The sequence below is a fragment of the Chenopodium album genome, chromosome 25, assembly GCF_948465745.1.
Source record: "Chenopodium album chromosome 25, dcCheAlbu1.1, whole genome shotgun sequence".
NCBI classification, from domain to species: Eukaryota; Viridiplantae; Streptophyta; class Magnoliopsida; order Caryophyllales; family Amaranthaceae; genus Chenopodium; species Chenopodium album.
Window position 1 is genome coordinate 16,035,231 of NC_137858.1, and position 22,687 is coordinate 16,057,917.

Consider the following 22,687-nt stretch of genomic DNA (forward strand, 5'->3'; position numbering starts at 1 on the left):
GCATCATCAGACACAGAATCAGAGATGGCGGTTCCAAAGAAACTTAGTGATTATTCACAACCAAAGCTTACGGATTTTCCACATCTCACCCCTACTCCGGCTCTTGATGGGGTTCAATTCGAAATCAAACCCCAATTTATAACGATGATAGAGAGGAAGCAATTCAGTGGAGCCAAGGGTGAAGACCCGAATCTTCACATTGTCGACTATTGTCAATATTGCAACACCATAAGGCAAGGCGGGGTCACTCAAGACCAAATCAGGGAGATTCTCTTTCCCTTTTCTTTAACTGGAAAAGCTAAATTGTGGTTTAATGGTTTAAATAGAACTACGCTTGGTATAACTGACTGGGAAACTCTTGTTTTGAATTTTTATAACAAATATTATCCTGCAGAGAGAACAGCAGTACTACGGAGTGCGATTCAGAACTTCGCCCAAGAAGCCGATGAGTCTTTATATGAGGCTTGGGAGAGGTTCAAGGACTTACAAAGAGAATGCCCCCACCACAATTTAGCACAATGGCAGTTAATCCAAGCCTTTTATAACGGCATTGGAAATTCTTCTAGAATAATTTTAGACTCTGCAGCTAGTGGGAGATTTATGAATCTTAATGTTGATGACGCAGGTCAGGTTATTGAAGATATGGCGATACACAATTCCCAATATGGGAATCCCAGAGGATTTGCTAACAAGGGGAAACATAGCGTCGACTCTGTATCCTTTTTGCAAGCTCAACTGACCTCTATTTGTCAAAAATTAGATAATCTGAGCACTGCTAACGTAGCTAATGTTTCTGCGATTAATAATAATTCTAATGAGGCTTTCTGTGAAAATTGTGGTATTGTAGGTCATTGGGAGCAGGATTGCAGGAGTTCCGTGGAGCAAGTTAATGCCTTCCAAGCTTATAGGCAGAATAACCCATACTCCAACACTTACAATCCTGGGTATCGGAATCATCCATACCTTTCCTACCGGAGCACTAATGTTCAAAATCCACCACAAGAACCACAGGTGCCACAGCAACAGCAGCAGAAATACTATCATCCCAATGCTAGCCAGAAGAATCAACCACAACAACCCCCCTCATCTTCAGACCCTTCTTTGGGGGAAATTAGAGCAATGTTGGTCAATATGCAAAAGCACATGGAGAGCAGAGATGCGACAATTGATCAAATTCTAGCGCACAACAAAATTGTAGATAATCAAATTGCGCAACTCTCTGCCACCCTACAAGCACGCCAACAGGGAGCCCTGCCGGCACAGCCGACTAGGCCTACGGATCAAGCATTTGCAATTACTCTAAGGAGTGGTTCAAACTATGAAGGGCCCTCTATGCCCAGATTTGATGAACCTATTTTATTAAATAATGCTAATCTTGATTCCATTAAACCAAACAATGTAGTTGCTAGCCCTGCAGGGCTAGAAGATAATACTAACACATCTAATCCTACATTGCATGGTAAAACTCCGGAGAAGGTGGCTACTCCAGACAAAGAGAAGAATGCTCAAAAGCCAATTATCAAACTTCCTTTCCCCAATCGTCAATTGAAGACAAACTTGGATAAGCAGTTTGGTAAGTTCCTGGAGGTGGTTAAGGATTTGAAGGTAACAGTTCCCTTTACTGAATTGATCACACAAATCCCCTCATATGCAAAATTTATGAAAGAAATTTTGACGAGAAAAAGGTCTATTAGTGAGGTAGAGACAGTAGCTTTCACTGCGGAGTGCAGTGCCGTACTTCAAAATAAGTCTCCACCTAAATTGAAAGATCCGGGTAGTTTTTCTATCCCTTGTCATATTGGTTATCTTCTGATTGATAATGCATTATGTGATTTGGGTGCTAGTGTTAGCGTTATGCCATTATCTGTGTGTTCTAAGTTAAATATGGGTAAATTAAAAGCTACAAATATAACTCTGCAAATGGCCGACCGTTCTTTCAAATACCCCCTAGGTGTTTTAGAGGACGTCCCCGTTAGAGTAGGTAAATTTTATATACCTGTAGACTTTGTTGTTCTTGATATGGCTGAGGATATGCAAACCCCAATTATTTTGGGTAGACCATTCCTTAACACTGCAGGAGCAATCATAGATGTTAGAAGTGGTAAGCTAACACTATCTGTAGGGGACGATAAAGTGGTTTTTAATCTGAATAATACCCTCAAAAGCTCCATGACTGAGGAGAAATGTTTCAGTGTTAATGTGGTTGTAAATTATTCTAATAAGCCCCAAGCTCTTGAAAAAGATCCCTTGGTGGCGGTATCTTGTGTTGCATCCCTTTCAGATGAGATAGACAAATGGCAGAAGGAAGTCGATGCAATAGAAAGAGCATTCTACAATGTTGGTCTTGGTTTCGAGGATGAACAAGTGGAACCGATAGAGCAAGTTGTGCGAATCGAGCCTACGGTAAGTGTTCCGCCAGATCGAGTTGCAAGTGTTGAACACAATGACAATTTGAAGCAACATTCGATCGACGAAAGGTTTTTAGTGCGTAGCATTGAAGATCCCCCAGTCCAAGTCATGGAGGATCCACCAGATAAGGCGACTTGGCGTCCCACGGGATATGTCAGGAAGCCGCATCGCAGCTTAAACATCGCTAGACCGGGTGAGAAACCACCCGATCAAGCGTTGGGCCAAGGGTTTTAGGAATTGTACTTGGTAAGAAGGTCGTGCGGGACCTAGATAAACCAGCGCTTTGCGGGAGGCAACCCGTATTTTTAATGTTTTTTTAGACCTTTTTTTATTTTCGTTTTCTTGGGTGAGGAGAGCTGAGGGAATTTAATTAGTTTTATGAGTATTTGTACAGGTTTGAAGGAAAAGAGTTAGACAACTTTTTGAGAACAGAGGGAAATTAGCTCTCCCCGAATTAGTCTCGGGCCCGACCGGGCGAAGCTCGCCCGATCGGGCGCGAGAGAAGTGTTTTAAAAATAGGAAATTTCGCCCGACCGGGCGCGAATTTTGACGTTTACGGACTAATTTGTCCGCCCGATCGGGCAAGCCTCGCCCGATCGGGCGCGAGAGCAAGGGTGAAAAATTGACAATTTTTGCCCGACCGGGCAAAGGACCGCCCGACCGGGCGCGAGAGTTGACGAGTACGGACATTTCGACTGCCCGACCGGGCGGTATGGCGCCCGATCGGGCGCGAGAACGAAGAGAATTTAGAGGGTTTATACCGCCCTACCGGGCGGTGTGGCGCCCTACCGGGCGGTTTGGCGCCCGACCGGGCGCGAGAGCGGATCAGCAAAACTGCTCAACTTCGACAGGCCATAACTTTTGCGTTTCTTATCCGTTTTTGGCGTGTGACCTATCGTTGGAAAGCTCTTCAAGTCTAATTTCCAATGAAATTAGAATCATTGCATTATCAATTATATATCAAAAGTTATGATCAGAATAGTGCACCTGACTCAATTTTTATCTTTTTTTCCACTAACACTTTGTTTCTTTCTTGCCCAATTTTGTTCCAAAGAGATGCATTGCAATCCTGAGGCTTTGGTGAAATTTATGTGGTGATGATGAAGATTAGTCACCTTGAATACTTGCTTCCCCTTAAGACAATGAGGACATTGTCTGATTTAGCTTGGGGGGAGGTTCTCGTGTTCATATGGTATATCTTTCACTCTCTCTCTTTTTATTGGTATGCTTAGTGTAGTTTTACTGCTTTCCTAGTGTAGTTTTATTGCTTTCCTATAAGAAAAATACAAAAAAATTGAAAAATTAAAAATTTCAAAAAAAAATACGTTCCAATGAATTATAAATTATGCTTCCCTATGCCTCTTACTTTACAAATTGTTTTGATTCCTGGTATTTGATGATAAGCATTGTGGATTAATTGATCATGATATGATGTTTGATTGTCTTGAAACCTTTACATGCGTCAATTTTGTCCAACTACTTGTGAATATAGTGCTTGACTAGTTGATTTGGTTAGGAATGTGTGATTAGTTCCTGGTATGTCAATGAATTTGAGTATTGATTTGCAACTATGAGTAGTGTTTCATAACTCATTATTATGCACATGTGGAGGACGAAGGCATTTGTTCTTTAGGTAGCCTTCAGATTTATTTAGATACATTTGTTCCCTTCTTGCTACCCATGTTGTTGCTTGTGCCCTTTTATTGTTTTTAGCCACATTACAAGCCATGTTTGCCCCATTGGTTACTAGTCCCAAGCTTGGCTTGGGGGAGCTATTAGTGAGTGAGGTGAGGGAGTTTGTAGTGTGCACATTATTTGCACAGTTTGGGTGGGTTTGAGAAGTTATTTGTTCTTGATCATATTTTTGTTTTATAGTGTATATATTTGAGAAAAAATAAAAGTGTGATGAAAAAGAAAAAAAAAGAAGTTCAAAGAAAAAAAAAAGTGAGAAAATAAAAAAAAAGTGAACTTCTAATAAAAAAAGAGCAAAAAGAAAAAAAGTGTTTCATGTTCAAATTATCTAAGTGAAGGTTTATCAAAAGAAAAGAAAGAAAAAATTGAGTTTCATTGTAAATAATTGAGCTTGAGTTTAGAGTTTGTTTATTCACTCTAGTTTATATTATTATATTTTTTATGAGTGAAATTTTGTAAGTATTGGGTTGGTTTATATTGTTTGGAGTATATTTGGTGGTTTGTGTTGGAGTTAGTTTTGTTGGAGATGATTATGATCATTGTTGGTCATGGGTTTATTAGGATATGGCTCCCTTTTTGCAAAGCTTTTCTCTCACATATTTCCCTAAGTTTATCCTACCCTTTACCCTAGCCTTACATTACAAGCTTTAAAGACCTTCCGACCTTTGTGCATAGAATTGTATGAATGTGAAAGTGTTGCTTATCAATGCAAGTTATGATTCGGCATATTTCGAGTCGACTAGTAGGATTGAGCGTTCATTTTTTTTTATACACACGAGAGTGTGAGTTGGGTGGGCATTGTTCACATTAAAGGGGTGGTTGGAGAGCGATCGAGTACATCTTTTACTCGCCACATAAATGAGAGTCGAGTGTGTGAGCACTAGTCTTGAATTCTATATGCTCTTGTGGTTTGCTCTGTTTGACAATTGTTAGGGAAGATTGGTAATCGGATGGATTTGATTGGTTTACTCTGAAGCGTGTTTATTTGATTTACCCTGGATCGCTTGTGCTTGATTTTTACTTATTGGGGTGAAGCATATTTATTGATTCATTGATGAGATCTTTGCTTAGGGACAAGCAAAGGTTTGGCTTGGGGGAGTTTGATGTATCCATTTTATATAATATTTTACCCCCGTCCCTTGGTCATAATTAGTAGTGTTTTTGGCTCTTTAGAGCCACTTTTATTACTAATTGGTGTTTTCTAGTGTTTTCGTAGATTTGGTTGACTTTTACAGGGATTTATGCTTTTGGAGTATTTTTCCCGATATATTTTGGAGCAATCACGAGCACTGGAGAAGCATGACCAAATTTTATAGCCCAGGGCCGGTTAGAGACATCGAACCGGTGATTAAGGGCTCGGTAGAGGTGATACCGGGGCATTTGGACCGAGTATTCAAGACCCAAAGAGGAAACCCAGATTGGCCCGAAGAATTGGAGCCCAATCGAAGTCCAAATAGTGGCCCAAATGATCCGCCCGGCCAAAAAGGCTGGCGCCCGGATGCGCGCCCGGCCGGGCGGGAGGAGCGCCCGGTGACGCGCCCGGCCGGGCGCGAGATTGTTATGAGAGGTGAAAAAAGGCGCGCCCGATCGGGCGGTGCCTCGCCCGATCGGGCGCGTGTTTATTTAGGAGACAATTAGAGTCGTATTAATTTGTTTTAGTTTAGGATTTTTTTGTACGGAGTATAAATACTCCTCCGTAATACGATTTTAGAACCACTTCTTCTTCTCTTAATCTTTTCTCTTAGACTTTCTCTCTCTACTTAGTTTTCTCTTTCTTAATCTCTCTCTAAACTTTTGTTCTTATTTCTTTGATTAATTCCAGATTTATTTTGGTGACGATTTCTCTTCCCTTAATCTTAGTTATTTATTTTATTCCTTTGATCATGATTTATTTTATTGCTTTGCTTAGTTTATATTTAATTATGTGTGAGTAGTTTAATTTCTAGGGTTTATGGGGATCTAATAAATAATATGAAGGGGTAAATTATTGTTGTTGATTATCAATGCTAGATTGATTTCCTATTGATTGATTTAATGCTCTGTGACTAGATTAGGCCTATCTTTTATGCATGAGTTTGACAATATTGATTCAAGAATCGAGAGATGAGAATTAATGTTTAAGTCTAGTTTCAATAGGCAAGTTAATTTATAAATGGTTAAGTCAAGATTCGAGAGATGAGATTTAATATCGATAAATTAATTGTGTGATTGTAATAAGTAGCGAGAGCCCTTTACAATATGATTAATTGATGCATTGATGATTGACTATTATTGATTGTTGGTATTGCATGATGATTTCTTATTGGATTGTTTTAATGTTTTACAATTGCGGCTTGTAAAAGTATAGCAATATTAATTTGATGAATCGAGCAGATGTTAATTTGATATTAAAGGCTATTTTCAATAAGAACTTAGATCTAGTAAATTGCGAGAGCCTGTTAGGTCTATGTTGGTTAATAAATTGCGAGAGCCTGTTAATCATGTTATTTATGCAATGTCAATGATTGATTACCCTATTTTACCCAGGAGTATTATTTATTGGTGAACCTATGCCCTAGATCCTTTATATATTATTTTCTCCTTTTTCCTACTCTTTTTAGTTTAGTTTCATATTCAACTTTTAATATTGGTTACTTAAATAATTTAGATTATAATATTTAATTAGGAGTAAAAAGACTTGTTTCCCTGTGGAGATCGACCCTACTTCCCTATCTACTTTAGTTAGTGAATTAGGTAATTATTTTTGATTAGGGGATACGACTTTACCCTGTCAAAATTTGGCGCCGTTGCCGGGGAAACGGTTTTATTTTTATTTCTGATTATTTTTGTAGTCTAGATTATTTCCCTTTTTGTCTCAGAGAGCGTTAGTTCTCTGAGACAAATCTCATATTTGCTTCTAGTTTTTGTTTATGCCCAGGTGTTCCAGATCAGGTTACATCCCATTCGATCCCGAGATCGAACGTTCCTTCCATAGACTGAAAAACTTCTACAAGCAAATCCTGGCGGATTCTGGTGATAATAACAATAATCACCGAGATTCTCCAACTGGTTCTAGCAATTCAAAGGCATCATCAGACACAGAATCAGAGATGGCGGTTCCAAAGAAACTTAGTGATTATTCACAACCAAAGCTTACGGATTTTCCACATCTCACCCCTACTCCGGCTCTTGATGGGGTTCAATTCGAAATCAAACCCCAATTTATAACGATGATAGAGAGGAAGCAATTCAGTGGAGCCAAGGGTGAAGACCCGAATCTTCACATTGTCGACTATTGTCAATATTGCAACACCATAAGGCAAGGCGGGGTCACTCAAGACCAAATCAGGGAGATTCTCTTTCCCTTTTCTTTAACTGGAAAAGCTAAATTGTGGTTTAATGGTTTAAATAGAACTACGCTTGGTATAACTGACTGGGAAACTCTTGTTTTGAATTTTTATAACAAATATTATCCTGCAGAGAGAACAGCAGTACTACGGAGTGCGATTCAGAACTTCGCCCAAGAAGCCGATGAGTCTTTATATGAGGCTTGGGAGAGGTTCAAGGACTTACAAAGAGAATGCCCCCACCACAATTTAGCACAATGGCAGTTAATCCAAGCCTTTTATAACGGCATTGGAAATTCTTCTAGAATAATTTTAGACTCTGCAGCTAGTGGGAGATTTATGAATCTTAATGTTGATGACGCAGGTCAGGTTATTGAAGATATGGCGATACACAATTCCCAATATGGGAATCCCAGAGGATTTGCTAACAAGGGGAAACATAGCGTCGACTCTGTATCCTTTTTGCAAGCTCAACTGACCTCTATTTGTCAAAAATTAGATAATCTGAGCACTGCTAACGTAGCTAATGTTTCTGCGATTAATAATAATTCTAATGAGGCTTTCTGTGAAAATTGTGGTATTGTAGGTCATTGGGAGCAGGATTGCAGGAGTTCCGTGGAGCAAGTTAATGCCTTCCAAGCTTATAGGCAGAATAACCCATACTCCAACACTTACAATCCTGGGTATCGGAATCATCCATACCTTTCCTACCGGAGCACTAATGTTCAAAATCCACCACAAGAACCACAGGTGCCACAGCAACAGCAGCAGAAATACTATCATCCCAATGCTAGCCAGAAGAATCAACCACAACAACCCCCCTCATCTTCAGACCCTTCTTTGGGGGAAATTAGAGCAATGTTGGTCAATATGCAAAAGCACATGGAGAGCAGAGATGCGACAATTGATCAAATTCTAGCGCACAACAAAATTGTAGATAATCAAATTGCGCAACTCTCTGCCACCCTACAAGCACGCCAACAGGGAGCCCTGCCGGCACAGCCGACTAGGCCTACGGATCAAGCATTTGCAATTACTCTAAGGAGTGGTTCAAACTATGAAGGGCCCTCTATGCCCAGATTTGATGAACCTATTTTATTAAATAATGCTAATCTTGATTCCATTAAACCAAACAATGTAGTTGCTAGCCCTGCAGGGCTAGAAGATAATACTAACACATCTAATCCTACATTGCATGGTAAAACTCCGGAGAAGGTGGCTACTCCAGACAAAGAGAAGAATGCTCAAAAGCCAATTATCAAACTTCCTTTCCCCAATCGTCAATTGAAGACAAACTTGGATAAGCAGTTTGGTAAGTTCCTGGAGGTGGTTAAGGATTTGAAGGTAACAGTTCCCTTTACTGAATTGATCACACAAATCCCCTCATATGCAAAATTTATGAAAGAAATTTTGACGAGAAAAAGGTCTATTAGTGAGGTAGAGACAGTAGCTTTCACTGCGGAGTGCAGTGCCGTACTTCAAAATAAGTCTCCACCTAAATTGAAAGATCCGGGTAGTTTTTCTATCCCTTGTCATATTGGTTATCTTCTGATTGATAATGCATTATGTGATTTGGGTGCTAGTGTTAGCGTTATGCCATTATCTGTGTGTTCTAAGTTAAATATGGGTAAATTAAAAGCTACAAATATAACTCTGCAAATGGCCGACCGTTCTTTCAAATACCCCCTAGGTGTTTTAGAGGACGTCCCCGTTAGAGTAGGTAAATTTTATATACCTGTAGACTTTGTTGTTCTTGATATGGCTGAGGATATGCAAACCCCAATTATTTTGGGTAGACCATTCCTTAACACTGCAGGAGCAATCATAGATGTTAGAAGTGGTAAGCTAACACTATCTGTAGGGGACGATAAAGTGGTTTTTAATCTGAATAATACCCTCAAAAGCTCCATGACTGAGGAGAAATGTTTCAGTGTTAATGTGGTTGTAAATTATTCTAATAAGCCCCAAGCTCTTGAAAAAGATCCCTTGGTGGCGGTATCTTGTGTTGCATCCCTTTCAGATGAGATAGACAAATGGCAGAAGGAAGTCGATGCAATAGAAAGAGCATTCTACAATGTTGGTCTTGGTTTCGAGGATGAACAAGTGGAACCGATAGAGCAAGTTGTGCGAATCGAGCCTACGGTAAGTGTTCCGCCAGATCGAGTTGCAAGTGTTGAACACAATGACAATTTGAAGCAACATTCGATCGACGAAAGGTTTTTAGTGCGTAGCATTGAAGATCCCCCAGTCCAAGTCATGGAGGATCCACCAGATAAGGCGACTTGGCGTCCCACGGGATATGTCAGGAAGCCGCATCGCAGCTTAAACATCGCTAGACCGGGTGAGAAACCACCCGATCAAGCGTTGGGCCAAGGGTTTTAGGAATTGTACTTGGTAAGAAGGTCGTGCGGGACCTAGATAAACCAGCGCTTTGCGGGAGGCAACCCGTATTTTTAATGTTTTTTTAGACCTTTTTTTATTTTCGTTTTCTTGGGTGAGGAGAGCTGAGGGAATTTAATTAGTTTTATGAGTATTTGTACAGGTTTGAAGGAAAAGAGTTAGACAACTTTTTGAGAACAGAGGGAAATTAGCTCTCCCCGAATTAGTCTCGGGCCCGACCGGGCGAAGCTCGCCCGATCGGGCGCGAGAGAAGTGTTTTAAAAATAGGAAATTTCGCCCGACCGGGCGCGAATTTTGACGTTTACGAACTAATTTGTCCGCCCGATCGGGCAAGCCTCGCCCGATCGGGCGCGAGAGCAAGGGTGAAAAATTGACAATTTTTGCCCGACCAGGCAAAGGACCGCCCGACCGGGCGCGAGAGTTGACGAGTACGGACATTTCGACTGCCCGACCGGGCGGTATGGCGCCCGATCGGGCGCGAGAACGAAGAGAATTTAGAGGGTTTATACCGCCCTACCGGGCGGTGTGGCGCCCTACCGGGCGGTTTGGCGCCCGACCGGGCGCGAGAGCGGATCAGCAAAACTGCTCAACTTCGACAGGCCATAACTTTTGCGTTTCTTATCCGTTTTTGGCGTGTGACCTATCGTTGGAAAGCTCTTCAAGTCTAATTTCCAATGAAATTAGAATCATTGCATTATCAATTATATATCAAAAGTTATGATCAGAATAGTGCACCTGACTCAATTTTTATCTTTTTTTCCACTAACACTTTGTTTCTTTCTTGCCCAATTTTGTTCCAAAGAGATGCATTGCAATCCTGAGGCTTTGGTGAAATTTATGTGGTGATGATGAAGATTAGTCACCTTGAATACTTGCTTCCCCTTAAGACAATGAGGACATTGTCTGATTTAGCTTGGGGGGAGGTTCTCGTGTTCATATGGTATATCTTTCATTCTCTCTCTTTTTATTGGTATGCTTAGTGTAGTTTTACTGCTTTCCTAGTGTAGTTTTATTGCTTTCCTATAAGAAAAATACAAAAAAATTGAAAAATTAAAAATTTCAAAAAAAAATACGTTCCAATGAATTATAAATTATGCTTCCCTATGCCTCTTACTTTACAAATTGTTTTGATTCCTGGTATTTGATGATAAGCATTGTGGATTAATTGATCATGATATGATGTTTGATTGTCTTGAAACCTTTACATGCGTCAATTTTGTCCAACTACTTGTGAATATAGTGCTTGACTAGTTGATTTGGTTAGGAATGTGTGATTAGTTCCTGGTATGTCAATGAATTTGAGTATTGATTTGCAACTATGAGTAGTGTTTCATAACTCATTATTATGCACATGTGGAGGACGAAGGCATTTGTTCTTTAGGTAGCCTTCAGATTTATTTAGATACATTTGTTCCCTTCTTGCTACCCATGTTGTTGCTTGTGCCCTTTTATTGTTTTTAGCCACATTACAAGCCATGTTTGCCCCATTGGTTACTAGTCCCAAGCTTGGCTTGGGGGAGCTATTAGTGAGTGAGGTGAGGGAGTTTGTAGTGTGCACATTATTTGCACAGTTTGGGTGGGTTTGAGAAGTTATTTGTTCTTGATCATATTTTTGTTTTATAGTGTATATATTTGAGAAAAAATAAAAGTGTGATGAAAAAGAAAAAAAAAGAAGTTCAAAGAAAAAAAAAAGTGAGAAAATAAAAAAAAAAGTGAACTTCTAATAAAAAAAGAGCAAAAAGAAAAAAAGTGTTTCATGTTCAAATTATCTAAGTGAAGGTTTATCAAAAGAAAAGAAATAAAAAATTGAGTTTCATTGTAAATAATTGAGCTTGAGTTTAGAGTTTGTTTATTCACTCTAGTTTATATTATTATATTTTTTATGAGTGAAATTTTGTAAGTATTGGGTTGGTTTATATTGTTTGGAGTATATTTGGTGGTTTGTGTTGGAATAGTTTTGTTGGAGATGATTATGATCATTGTTGGTCATGGGTTTATTAGGATATGGCTCCCTTTTTGCAAAGCTTTTCTCTCACATATTTCCCTAAGTTTATCCTACCCTTTACCCTAGCCTTACATTACAAGCTTTAAAGACCTTCCGACCTTTGTGCATAGAATTGTATGAATGTGAAAGTGTTGCTTATCAATGCAAGTTATGATTCGGCATATTTCGAGTCGACTAGTAGGATTGAGCGTTCATTGTTTTTTTATACACACGAGAGTGTGAGTTGGGTGGGCATTGTTCACATTAAAGGGGTGGTTGGAGAGCGATCGAGTACATCTTTTACTCGCCACATAAATGAGAGTCGAGTGTGTGAGCACTAGTCTTGAATTCTATATGCTCTTGTGGTTTGCTCTGTTTGACAATTGTTAGGGAAGATTGGTAATCGGATGGATTTGATTGGTTGACTCTGAAGCGTGTTTATTTGATTTACCCTGGATCGCTTGTGCTTGATTTTTACTTATTGGGGTGAAGCATATTTATTGATTCATTGATGAGATCTTTGCTTAGGGACAAGCAAAGGTTTGGCTTGGGGGAGTTTGATGTATCCATTTTATATAATATTTTACCCCCGTCCCTTGGTCATAATTAGTAGTGTTTTTGGCTCTTTAGAGCCACTTTTATTACTAATTGGTGTTTTCTAGTGTTTTCGTAGATTTGGTTGACTTTTACAGGGATTTATGCTTTTGGAGTATTTTTCCCGATATATTTTGGAGCAATCACGAGCACTGGAGAAGCATGACCAAATTTTATAGCCCAGGGCCGGTTAGAGACATCGAACCGGTGATTAAGGGCTCGGTAGAGGTGATACCGGGGCATTTGGACCGAGTATTCAAGACCCAAAGAGGAAACCCAGATTGGCCCGAAGAATTGGAGCCCAATCGAAGTCCAAATAGTGGCCCAAATGATCCGCCCGGCCAAAAAGGCTGGCGCCCGGATGCGCGCCCGGCCGGGCGGGAGGAGCGCCCGGTGACGCGCCCGGCCGGGCGCGAGATTGTTATGAGAGGTGAAAAAAGGCGCGCCCGATCGGGCGGTGCCTCGCCCGATCGGGCGCGTGTTTATTTAGGAGACAATTAGAGTCGTATTAATTTGTTTTAGTTTAGGATTTTTTTGTACGGAGTATAAATACTCCTCCGTAATACGATTTTAGAACCACTTCTTCTTCTCTTAATCTTTTCTCTTAGACTTTCTCTCTCTACTTAGTTTTCTCTTTCTTAATCTCTCTCTAAACTTTTGTTCTTATTTCTTTGATTAATTCCAGATTTATTTTGGTGACGATTTCTCTTCCCTTAATCTTAGTTATTTATTTTATTCCTTTGATCATGATTTATTTTATTGCTTTGCTTAGTTTATATTTAATTATGTGTGAGTAGTTTAATTTCTAGGGTTTATGGGGATCTAATAAATAATATGAAGGGGTAAATTATTGTTGTTGATTATCAATGCTAGATTGATTTCCTATTGATTGATTTAATGCTCTGTGACTAGATTAGGCCTATCTTTTATGCATGAGTTTGACAATATTGATTCAAGAATCGAGAGATGAGAATTAATGTTTAAGTCTAGTTTCAATAGGCAAGTTAATTTATAAATGGTTAAGTCAAGATTCGAGAGATGAGATTTAATATCGATAAATTAATTGTGTGATTGTAATAAGTAGCGAGAGCCCTTTACAATCTGATTAATTGATGCATTGATGATTGACTATTATTGATTGTTGGTATTGCATGATGATTTCTTATTGGATTGTTTTAATGTTTTACAATTGCGGCTTGTAAAAGTATAGCAATATTAATTTGATGAATCGAGCAGATGTTAATTTGATATTAAAGGCTATTTTCAATAAGAACTTAGATCTAGTAAATTGCGAGAGCCTGTTAGGTCTATGTTGGTTAATAAATTGCGAGAGCCTGTTAATCATGTTATTTATGCAATGTCAATGATTGATTACCCTATTTTACCCAGGAGTATTATTTATTGGTGAACCTATGCCCTAGATCCTTTATATATTATTTTCTCCTTTTTCCTACTCTTTTTAGTTTAGTTTCATATTCAACTTTTAATATTGGTTACTTAAATAATTTAGATTATAATATTTAATTAGGAGTAAAAAGACTTGTTTCCCTGTGGAGATCGACCCTACTTCCCTATCTACTTTAGTTAGTGAATTAGGTAATTATTTTTGATTAGGGGATACGACTTTACCCTGTCAAAATTTGGCGCCGTTGCCGGGGAAACGGTTTTATTTTTATTTCTGATTATTTTTGTAGTCTAGATTATTTCCCTTTTTGTCTCAGAGAGCGTTAGTTCTCTGAGACAAATCTCATATTTGCTTCTAGTTTTTGTTTATGCCCAGGTGTTCCAGATCAGGTTACATCCCATTCGATCCCGAGATCGAACGTTCCTTCCATAGACTGAAAAACTTCTACAAGCAAATCTTGGCGGATTCTGGTGATAATAACAATAATCACCGAGATTCTCCAACTGGTTCTAGCAATTCAAAGGCATCATCAGACACAGAATCAGAGATGGCGGTTCCAAAGAAACTTAGTGATTATTCACAACCAAAGCTTACGGATTTTCCACATCTCACCCCTACTCCGGCTCTTGATGGGGTTCAATTCGAAATCAAACCCCAATTTATAACGATGATAGAGAGGAAGCAATTCAGTGGAGCCAAGGGTGAAGACCCGAATCTTCACATTGTCGACTATTGTCAATATTGCAACACCATAAGGCAAGGCGGGGTCACTCAAGACCAAATCAGGGAGATTCTTTTTCCCTTTTCTTTAACTGGAAAAGCTAAATTGTGGTTTAATGGTTTAAATAGAACTACGCTTGGTATAACTGACTGGGAAACTCTTGTTTTGAATTTTTATAACAAATATTATCCTGCAGAGAGAACAGCAGTACTACGGAGTGCGATTCAGAACTTCGCCCAAGAAGCCGATGAGTCTTTATATGAGGCTTGGGAGAGGTTCAAGGACTTACAAAGAGAATGCCCCCACCACAATTTAGCACAATGGCAGTTAATCCAAGCCTTTTATAACGGCATTGGAAATTCTTCTAGAATAATTTTAGACTCTGCAGCTAGTGGGAGATTTATGAATCTTAATGTTGATGACGCAGGTCAGGTTATTGAAGATATGGCGATACACAATTCCCAATATGGGAATCCCAGAGGATTTGCTAACAAGGGGAAACATAGCGTCGACTCTGTATCCTTTTTGCAAGCTCAACTGACCTCTATTTGTCAAAAATTAGATAATCTGAGCACTGCTAACGTAGCTAATGTTTCTGCGATTAATAATAATTCTAATGAGGCTTTCTGTGAAAATTGTGGTATTGTAGGTCATTGGGAGCAGGATTGCAGGAGTTCCGTGGAGCAAGTTAATGCCTTCCAAGCTTATAGGCAGAATAACCCATACTCCAACACTTACAATCCTGGGTATCGGAATCATCCATACCTTTCCTACCGGAGCACTAATGTTCAAAATCCACCACAAGAACCACAGGTGCCACAGCAACAGCAGCAGAAATACTATCATCCCAATGCTAGCCAGAAGAATCAACCACAACAACCCCCCTCATCTTCAGACCCTTCTTTGGGGGAAATTAGAGCAATGTTGGTCAATATGCAAAAGCACATGGAGAGCAGAGATGCGACAATTGATCAAATTCTAGCGCACAACAAAATTGTAGATAATCAAATTGCGCAACTCTCCGCCACCCTACAAGCACGCCAACAGGGAGCCCTGCCGGCACAGCCGACTAGGCCTACGGATCAAGCATTTGCAATTACTCTAAGGAGTGGTTCAAACTATGAAGGGCCCTCTATGCCCAGATTTGATGAACCTATTTTATTAAATAATGCTAATCTTGATTCCATTAAACCAAACAATGTAGTTGCTAGCCCTGCAGGGCTAGAAGATAATACTAACACATCTAATCCTACATTGCAGGGTAAAACTCCGGAGAAGGTGGCTACTCCAGACAAAGAGAAGAATGCTCAAAAGCCAATTATCAAACTTCCTTTCCCCAATCGTCAATTGAAGACAAACTTGGATAAGCAGTTTGGTAAGTTCCTGGAGGTGGTTAAGGATTTGAAGGTAACAGTTCCCTTTACTGAATTGATCACACAAATCCCCTCATATGCAAAATTTATGAAAGAAATTTTGACGAGAAAAAGGTCTATTAGTGAGGTAGAGACAGTAGCTTTCACTGCGGAGTGCAGTGCCGTACTTCAAAATAAGTCTCCACCTAAATTGAAAGATCCGGGTAGTTTTTCTATCCCTTGTCATATTGGTTATCTTCTGATTGATAATGCATTATGTGATTTGGGTGCTAGTGTTAGTGTTATGCCATTATCTGTGTGTTCTAAGTTAAATATGGGTAAATTAAAAGCTACAAATATAACTCTGCAAATGGCCGACCGTTCTTTCAAATACCCCCTAGGTGTTTTAGAGGACGTCCCCGTTAGAGTAGGTAAATTTTATATACCTGTAGACTTTGTTGTTCTTGATATGGCTGAGGATATGCAAACCCCAATTATTTTGGGTAGACCATTCCTTAACACTGCAGGAGCAATCATAGATGTTAGAAGTGGTAAGCTAACACTATCTGTAGGGGACGATAAAGTGGTTTTTAATCTGAATAATACCCTCAAAAGCTCCATGACTGAGGAGAAATGTTTCAGTGTTAATGTGGTTGTAAATTATTCTAATAAGCCCCAAGCTCTTGAAAAAGATCCCTTGGTGGCGGTATCTTGTGTTGCATCCCTTTCAGATGAGATAGACAAATGGCAGAAGGAAGTCGATGCAATAGAAAGAGCATTCTACAATGTTGGTCTTGGTTTCGAGGATGAACAAGTGGAACCGATAGAGCAAGTTGTGCGAATCGAGCCTACGGTAAGTGTTCCGCCAGATCGAGTTGCAAGTGTTGAACACAATGACAATTTGAAGCAACATTCGATCGACGAAAGGTTTTTAGTGCGTAGCATTGAAGATCCCCCAGTCCAAGTCATGGAGGATCCACCAGATAAGGCGACTTGGCGTCCCACAGGATATGTCAGGAAGCCGCATCGCAGCTTAAACATCGCTAGACCGGGTGAGAAACCACCCGATCAAGCGTTGGGCCAAGGGTTTTAGAAATTGTACTTGGTAAGAAGGTCGTGCGGGACCTAGATAAACCAGCGCTTTGTGGGAGGCAACCCGTATTTTTAAATCTTTTCCACTATATATAAAGGATTTTGACAGGGTAAAGTCGTATCCCCTAATCAAAAATAATTACCTAATTCTCTTCCAAATATTAATACGACTCTAAATTCTCTTCGTTCTCGCGCCCGATCGGGCGCCATACCGCCCGGTCGGGCAGTCGAAATGTCCGTACTCGTCAACTCTCGCGCCCGGTCGGGCGGTCCTTTGCCCGGTCGGGCAAAAATTGTCAATTTTTCACCCTTGCTCTCGCGCCCGATCGGGCGAGGCTTGCTAAGAAATTACACCAATAAATTTCTAGCTTGGTAAAACAGGGCATAGGTTCACCAATCCTTTATATATTATGTTTATATATTATGCTAATAAATTACACCATTAAATATCATATTTGTCAATGTCATTACATTCATACTACACATTATGTTTGTAGAGTGGACTTGCACTTGCTTCTTTGGAGTTCAAAATGATAAGCAGACCAAACCGTAAAATCCCCATTCTTTGTCCCATGCCATTGTAGGAAATCATCCATCTCACTTTGAGGCAAGCGAATGTTATTTATAGCTTGGGTCTCAAGATCAGATAAGCCTTGTCCTAATTGCCAATGCTTTGAACCATCATCATCTGTTAAAATCCAGTCAGCAACATATGAGTTTTCAATTCATCAGAGCTTGGTAATGACGAGAGCTAAGAGCTAGGGAGCCCCTTAACCCACTTATCACCCCAAATTTTCACAGATCGCCCATTGCCTATCACCCAAATCGAACCTTCCCAAATCATACTCCTTGCACTCAAGATTGAACGCCGGGTGTAGCTTGCTGATGGTGGTACTTTTGCCTCCCAGAACGAGGAGCAAGGGAAATACTTGCCCTTAAGGACCTTAGCTTCCATAGAAGACGGGTTCTCAATAAGTCTCCAACATTGTTTTTCAAGCAAAGCCATGTTGAAAGCTCTTATATCTCTAAGGCCGAGACCCCCATCCTTCTTAGTTCTGCACATTTTTTCCCAGCTAATCATAACTAATTTCCGTTCACGATCCTTTTGACCCCACCAAAAATCACGGCAAACTGCATTTATATTATTGATGACGGACTCCGGGAGTTTAAAGCACTGCATTGCATAGGTCGGGATTGCCTCAGCCACGACTTTAACAACACTATTCTACCTGCTCTTGACAGAAACCGTTCTTTCCACCCCTTGATTTTCTTCCAAACCCGATCTTGAATTACTTGGAAAACAACTTTCTTGGATCTTCCTATGTAAGCAGGGAGACCAAGATATTTTTCGTGACCCTCAACTTGCGTAAAGTTCAACTTCAACTGAAGCATTTCCTGCATATTGGCACTAACATTACGGCTGAAGGATACCTCCGATTTTTCCAAGTTAATCTTCTGGCCTGAAGCAATCTCATATGTGGCAAGGATGTCAAGAATTGTCTCGGCCTCAGTCTCATTTGCTCTGGTGAAGAGCAAACTATCATCAGCAAAAAACAAATGGGAGATTGGCTCAACATTTCTCCCAAGCTTCACTCCATGTATCATACGATTTTGCTCAGCTTTTCGGAGAAGCGCAGAGAACCCCTCGACACATATAAGGAACAAAAAGGGAGAAATGGGGTCCCCTTGGCGTAACCCTCTACTAGGCACAAATTTTGTAGAAGGAAAGCCATTAATGAGTATAGATTATGGAACCGATGACAAGCATTTCATAACGTGGGACATAAAAGTATGGTTGAAACCAAATTTTATCATCATTCCCTCAACAAAACTCCATTCAACTCTGTCGTAGGCTTTACTCATATCAAGTTTCATCGCCATAAAACCCTGAGCGGCCGAGCCCCAGTTTTTTTTCTTCCGGAGGTAATGGAACATTTCATAAGCCACAAGCACATTATCCGTAATCAACCTCCCGGGACAAATGCACTCTGGTTCTCACTAATGACATTCGGTAAAATTACTTTAAGCCTATTTGAAAGAACTTTCGATAGCAATTTATAGATGACATTGCACAGGCTAATAGGACGGTAGTCTTTAGTAGACTCACATTGCTTCTTTTTGGGGATAAGAACAATATGGGTGTGATTTATATTATCAATCGGGGCATTGTTGTTCAAAATATCAAGCACATAAGAAACGACATCAGCACCAATAATGTTCCAAAATTTCTTATATAAAAGAGCAGGCATACCGTCAAGGCAAGGGGCTTTCGTAGGATGCATTTGTTTGAGAGCACGAGTCACTTCTTCTTTAGAGTATTCCTCGGTCAACGTAGCATTCATGTCATCAGTGACACGAATCACACGATTATCAACAGCATCAAGTACTTGCTGCATGTCATTGCCACGTGCTGAAGAAAAAAGAGACTTGAAGTAGTTCTCAAATACAGCTTCTATCTCATTCTCATCCTTTCTCCAATTGCCACCATCATCAAAGACCCCTTTTATAGTGTTCCTGTGCCGACGTTGCTTGGCCTTTTTGTGAAAGAACGCCGTGTTCTTATCACCATCACGCAACCAGTCTTGACGACTACGTTGCGCCCAATAAGCCTCTTCTCGACCTTCAAGCTCATCAATCTCCAAATTGACTTTTCTCATTTCTTCAATATTATCAACAGTGGGTTCATGCAACATAAGTGCAGCCATCCTCTCTTTGCGGCATTTAATTTCTTCTACAAAATCAGTCGATTTTTTGGAGCTCCAAGACCGAAGCTTAACAGAACAAGCTTCAATTTTATACTTCACACTACTATCAGGGTCAAGATTCCAAGCTTCGGAGATGATGTTCCCACATTCGTCGTCGCGGAGCCATTCTTTCTCAAATTTAAAGCCCTTTCTTCTTTTCTTTTTCTTGCGGTTTACAGCAAGTTCCTCTTGGATGGTGATCATAATAGGTACATGTGGGGATGGCAACAGGTCGGATCTGGACCTGATCCGACTGGATCCATATCCAGATCCGTTTTTGCACCCTGGATCCAGATCCGATTCGGATCCGTCGGTGTAGACACCCATTTGTGTCTCCCCAAAACCAAATCTAGTGATGAATGCCTTTCACGTCGAACCATAATCGAATGAGGTGAAAGTGTTTGAAAGTCAAGTGTTGCGGTTTAGTTTTATTTAAAATTCTCTTCTCTCTGTTTTCGAAAATAACTCTGTTTATTTAAAAATAGCCAAACCAGTTTAGTTTGGTCCATAATTAAGGTCCAATAATAGTGTAGTTGGATGGGGCTCGAAGAGATCTTTCCAACGATATATTATAAGCCCAATTCCGATGAATATTGAAGAAGTTATGGCCAAAATACTAAACTAGGCCCGGTTAATTATTTACATACGGCCCAATGATCTAGAGGAGGGCCCAATGATAATTATTATTCCTAAAATTATTAGGATTAATTATAATTTTCTAGAAGTTTCTAGAAGGTTCCTTTTAATTCTAATATTATTAGATCTAATAATTATTTATTTTTTAAAGTGGACTTTTATTTGGAATAAAATAATAATATTATTATTATTATCTTTGAAAAATACGTTTTTTATATTCTATACGGATTCCGTAGATCAAGTTGATTAAAGATCGGATTTCGCGTGGAAAAACGCGCCTAAACCAGGTTGTCGCCTCGCGACAGACCCTGTCGCATCGCGACAGAGTGAATTCCTGGCGACAGCGTGTAGTTTTATTCCTTATCAAATTCCATACTTTTTCGGACTATTTTCTTATAAATAGGGTCTCAAACCTCCGTTTTTATTCATCAACTCTCATCAATTCTCCCAATCAATTCTCTCTATCAACTCTCCTCAAGAATTACTTAATTCTTAATCTCTCTCTCTCTCTTTCTAAACCAACCTTTTTACAAAATACAATATTCCGCATTCACAAGACTTAGAATCTCTTAGCCAAGTTCGAAGTTGCCTTCGCCCTAGACGTGCAAGGTTTGATATTTTCTGAGGGTTTGGTCCAAATCTAGTCAAAACTTTGTTTAATTTGATTTCAATTTAATTCTTTATTCTTTATTATTTTCATTGAAGTTTACTAACTTGTGTATTTTGTTATTAGAAAGAGGTACGAGGCTTCAAAGTAAGTAGATTAGCTTACTCTCTATTTCTTTCACAATGTAGAAAGCATGTTTATTATTGATTAATTCCTAGTATCATGTTAGGATGCTTTTAATGCTTTCTAGTATCATGTTAGGATGTTTTTAATGCTTTCTAGTATCATGTTTAGGGTGCCTTTTACTCTTTCTAATAGCATGTTAGTACCATGTTAGGTTTAGAGCTTTGATCTTTATTGTTTAGTGACATGCTAGGATTTGTTATTAATCTTGTTAGTATCATGCCTAGGATCTTGCTATTATTTTAAGCTTTATTATACCTTATCATGATTGTCATTATATTATGATTATTATTATTATCATTATATTTATTATTATGTTGCTTGATTACATTTTTATTGTTATTGCTTGATCACACCTTTTATGCATATTAAAGGGAATTTGTACTTGAAGTCACGCTTAATAAGATAATTAATAATTTGGTTTAGGCTAATGTGATTTTAATACAAGTGATCGCCAATAATAGTCTTATTTGTGCATTAATATTCAACCAACATAGATAAACAGGTTAGGTTTAATATAATGTTTGTATGTTATTCGAAAAGCGCGCATGAATACGAGCAGAACAAAGTAGAGGCCTATTTTATAGGGCGGGTCCTTTCTTTTGTAGATTGGATTCGTACCCTCATCCCCGAGCCCTATTTGGTTCAAGACCTTATGGAGTTGATGGTCCTTTTGGATTGTTTTTGGGTTTACAAGTTCCTAAAACTTGTTGGCGACTCTTTTGCTCTCTTTTTCTTTCCCTTTGGAACGCCACCATACTTTAGTGTATGATCACAGTAGGGTTCAAGTTTGGGATCATAATGCTTGAAATATTCCCTACGGTCGGGTATGGAGAAGGAGGATCCATATCCATATCCGTTGGATCCTACGGATCCGGGTCTAAAACGGGTCCAAAACGGATCATGCACCTATACCTATTAATTTGAAAAAAAATCTAACTTTCAAGTAAAAACTAGTATTCAAATAACAAACTAATTAAAATGACGACAAAATAATAAAACAAACACAAAGTAAAATTAAATTAACCAAAACATCTTGCGGAATGCGAATTGCAGACTACAATACAAGCTTGTGAACAGTGAGCACTAATCAAAAATCCACTCAAAAATTAGTACAGAGTAAGCATTAAAATTATGCACTATGACAAAATAAAGTAAACATTATTTACTCATCTGGATATATACTATCGAATTAGTAAACACTAATGAAAAAACAAAATTAAATAAAATCAAACAAAATGTAAGGAATCTACAGATTAAGTACACCAAAAGTCCATAAATTCTGCCTTATGTGTTTGTGACTTGCGGTCGTCGGAGCTCGGAGAAGATGGGCTAGACTCACGTCGCCGAAGAGGGTGGAGTTGCTGGACTCACGGTCGTCAGAGAGGCCGGAGGGTGGAGTTGCTGGACTCACGGTCGTCGGAGAGGCCGGAGGGTGGAGCGGCTGGAGTTATGGTTGACTGGTCGTCGTTAGAGAGAGAAGGGAGAGAGGCTAGAGAGAGAAAGAGAGAGGGTGTGATTTTAGGGTTTTTTGGGGTGGTT

The 22,687-nt window shown here is 39.5% G+C and overlaps 3 non-coding genes across 3 annotated transcripts; all 3 read right to left on the reverse strand.

Annotated features, from left to right (window-relative positions):
• Positions 1–405: 405 nt before the first annotated feature.
• Positions 406–512, reverse strand: LOC145615843 (small nucleolar RNA R71). The gene has a single exon (XR_014107426.1). It is a non-coding gene; the product is annotated as a small nucleolar RNA R71 (small nucleolar RNA).
• Positions 513–7,571: 7,059 nt separating this feature from the next.
• On the reverse strand, positions 7,572–7,678 carry LOC145615845 (small nucleolar RNA R71). The gene has a single exon (XR_014107428.1). It is a non-coding gene; the product is annotated as a small nucleolar RNA R71 (small nucleolar RNA).
• A 7,060-nt stretch (positions 7,679–14,738) lies between these two features.
• LOC145615846 (small nucleolar RNA R71) lies at positions 14,739–14,845 on the reverse strand. Its single transcript, XR_014107429.1, has one exon. It is a non-coding gene; the product is annotated as a small nucleolar RNA R71 (small nucleolar RNA).
• Positions 14,846–22,687: the final 7,842 nt, after the last annotated feature.